Source organism: Sinocyclocheilus rhinocerous, unplaced genomic scaffold, assembly GCF_001515625.1.
Source record: "Sinocyclocheilus rhinocerous isolate Xijiao unplaced genomic scaffold, SAMN03320098_v1.1 scaffold925, whole genome shotgun sequence".
Taxonomy (NCBI): domain Eukaryota; kingdom Metazoa; phylum Chordata; class Actinopteri; order Cypriniformes; family Cyprinidae; genus Sinocyclocheilus; species Sinocyclocheilus rhinocerous.
Window position 1 is genome coordinate 54123 of NW_015646170.1, and position 3621 is coordinate 57743.

At 40.5% G+C, this 3621-nt stretch overlaps 1 protein-coding gene across 3 annotated transcripts in view; it reads left to right on the forward strand.

The window, feature by feature from the left end:
- Positions 1-3621, forward strand: part of LOC107707082 (mitogen-activated protein kinase kinase kinase kinase 4-like) — an 86684-nt gene that overhangs the window by 43938 nt on the left and 39125 nt on the right. The gene's annotated exons all lie outside the window — the stretch shown is intronic.

Genomic DNA, 3621 nt, shown 5'->3' on the forward strand with positions numbered 1-3621 from the left:
ACGTGGATGCCCACATTCTCTCTGCGTATCCTTGACGACCATGTAAACAATAACATCATGCTTATTGTTGTACCCATAGATATGTATAGGTAGATTCCCCATTCGACCACTCCAAGCAAGTAGACACGTCCGCCATCTAAATAATAGGGAACTACCTATACATATCTATGGTTGTACCTGCATGAATGGTCATGTGACATGCATTTTCGGTTGTGTAGTGTAGACTGAGATCGTTTCTGAAACGCAGTGAAAACATCAGTGTAGACGAGGATCGTTTTCATTTTAAAGGGCACCTATTATGCCCCTTTTTACAAGATGTAATATTGGTCTTGGGTGTCCCCAGAATGTGTCTGTGAAGTTTCAGCCCAAAATACCCAACAGATCATTTATTATAACAGCTGGAAAATGTTATTTTTGGGGTCTGTCTAAAAAAGAGCTGTTTTGGAGTATATCACTTTAAATACAAATTAGCTGCATATTCCCGACCCATCTCCAGAAGAGGGCGCCGCGTATACGTCTCTCTGCATTGCATATCTACAGCAATAAACAGCCAGTAGAAGCAACATGACTGAGAGCGACATGCATTTTCGGTTGTGTAGTGTAGACTGAGATCGTTTCTGAAACGCAGTGAAAACATCAGTGTAGACGAGGATCGTTTTCATTTTAAAGGGCACCTATTATGCCCCTTTTTACAAGATGTAATATTGGTCTTGGGTGTCCCCAGAATGTGTCTGTGAAGTTTCAGCCCAAAATACCCAACAGATCATTTATTATAACAGCTGGAAAATGTTATTTTTGGGGTCTGTCTAAAAAAGAGCTGTTTTGGAGTATATCACTTTAAATACAAATTAGCTGCATATTCCCGACCCATCTCCAGAAGAGGGCGCCGCGTATACGTCTCTCTGCATTGCATATCTACAGCAATAGATAGCCGGTAGAAGCAACATAACTGAGAGCAAGAGAACCGGGGTTCAGCTGTACATATGGGAAGTCAAATGCACTGAAAGTGGGACGAAACAGCGCAATGTTACAGAGCTTGCGCCGACCTGTCATCAAGATCAATGGACCGAGCCGTGCTACTGAACGAATGTCGTGCTAAGAACGGCGCCAAATAAAGTTAATCTCACAAGCGCTGCGCTTGTCAGTTAAAAAATACTTAATGTACGCACACAAATACGGTTAAAACGCTAAGCACTATAACTATATGGCATTCACAAAGGAGTCTGGAGTGATGCACGTATTTAGGTAGATTTTGAGGCGCATTACCTTGAAAAATGAAAGTAATCCACTGTGTCCTCAGCAGCTCGGATGTTGGGAGAAAATGAAGACTCTTATGATCATTCTTACATACTAACACAGAGCATTGGGATTGCTTGCAAGACATTGTTGACGTTACAGCTGCTTGAGCACGGAGAAAATGGAGGACAGCATAGAACCGCTGAGGCCAGAAACTATAGCAATGCAGGGCTGTCAATCAACCCCTGTGGCCCGGCCCTATACAATGTGACGTCACACTGCATGAGAATCAAAACGGCAGGCCTAGTGAGACTGACTTGGTTTAAACGAGATTAAAAAATGAGGAGTGGGTGGATTTTTATCCATTGTAGGGTGGTTGTGTTCACACACTGCCAACACACATTTATGTCCAAACACCATGTAAAAGGGGATTTTGCATAATAGGTGCCATTTAAAACGCTGCTTTAAAAACGAAAATGCACTAGTGTAAACAGGGCCTAATAATCACTCCGCTCCAGCTCCGCTCCGTGTTCACCATTTCCCGCTTCCGCTCCACTCCTCGCTCACTGATTTCATAAACACCACTCCGCCTTCGATCCACATCTAAAGTATTTCAGTATGTTTGGAATATCACAGTTCTGTTCATAACGTATATTAAAAGAAAAAAATAAAATAAATAAACTAACAGGAGAGTTTCAGACTTATTGTAACACCAGTGTGCAAACTTTTTTCCTACCACATGACAAGCTAATATCATGGTTGTCAGCATTAAAAGGTATCATTGCTGCTTTTTGCAGTGCAAATATTTGTGATGAATATTTTCAACAGTTATTTTACATATGGATCGCTGCATTTCTTATAGATTACTGCTCATTCAAAATCAGATACAGAGATGAAGTAGCACTGTAAGATTACATTTGTTTGAATGCATTATTGAGAGAGCGATTGCGTGTGAATAAGTGTTGTAACGTGTAACTGTTTAAATCATGCTTTCACCTGAAAATATTCAGTATCTAGAAGGAACAACAAATTCCTTGAGAGCTATAACTTCCTGCTCATGTCCATTGCCATCATCATAGCCTTCACATTCTTTCTGATTTGAGTGATTCTTCTCTATCAAACTAGCTAAATATGTTTAACATGTGAATTCTTGCTAAATATGCAGTTATATTACGGGCTGTTGGCATGAATTGTACTCATGATGGAGCGGTGGTGGAGCACTCTTGGAGCAAATGTGAAAACCACGAAAAAAAAAATCCGCTCCTCGCTCCATTCAAAATCACACCACTCCGCTCTGCTCACATACTCTGATAGCCACAGAAGCAGGGTTGCCAGGTTTTCACAACAAAACCCGCCCAATTGCTACTCAAATCTAGCCCAATCGCATTTCGAGGGGGGTCACCCGGTAAAAATCATGTTCCGGGGGGTAAAATACACGTTTTTTTGGTAGGGTTCCCCTGCTAAAATTTGCATTCCAGGGGCTAACTATCACGTTATTGGGGTCGCTTCAACCTGCAAACATGAAAAACAACCAGCGGCAACCATGTTAAAGTAGCCCAATTCCGCGGACTTGGCAACACTGCACAGAATGTTTTTAAAAATAAACAAATAAAAAAAAGATTAATACTGGCACGTATGAGATGGTCCTTATGCCGTATTCCAAACGAGGTTGGAAGTGAGAACATCCGAGTTGAAATGTCCAGTCAATCACACTTCACGTTAACACATTGACCTCATGATGTCGGCATGACACAACGAGAGCATTTCATGTTTTCGTGATGATTAGGCCAAAAACAGTAAAAAAAAAAATTACAATAAAATGTTATTCATTTTGAAAACAGCTGACAAAGAGCAAAAATTAAGGTATCATTTTATAAACTTAATGTGTAATGTTTTTAAGTTTGACACAAGGTAGCTCCAAACTATGCTCGTTGGAAGCAGTGATGTCAAATGACACATCTTGTTGAAGTCGAGATTGATCGATCTCCAAAGTTCACAGGTCGGATGTCTGACTTCAAGCAGTGTTCTAGATGTTATTTCCAAGTAGGAGGTGGGAAAAATCTGAATTTCGAGTTGTCTAGAACGCAGCATTATGCTATTGCAATATACAACCTTAAAGGGGTCATATAATGCGATTTCAATTTTTCCTTCCTCTTTGGAGTGTTACAAGCTCTTGGTGCATAAAGAAGATCTGTAAAGTTGCAAAGACTAAAGTCTCAAATCCAAAGAGATATTCTTTATAAAAGTCAACCATGCTTACCTAAAACGGCTCGTTCTAACATGCCCCCACGTCTACGTCACGATGTGGGAAGATTTGCATAACGCCAACCAAATGTTCACGCAAAGAAAGAAGACGTAACTTTTATTCTCGCTGTAGTATTGTAG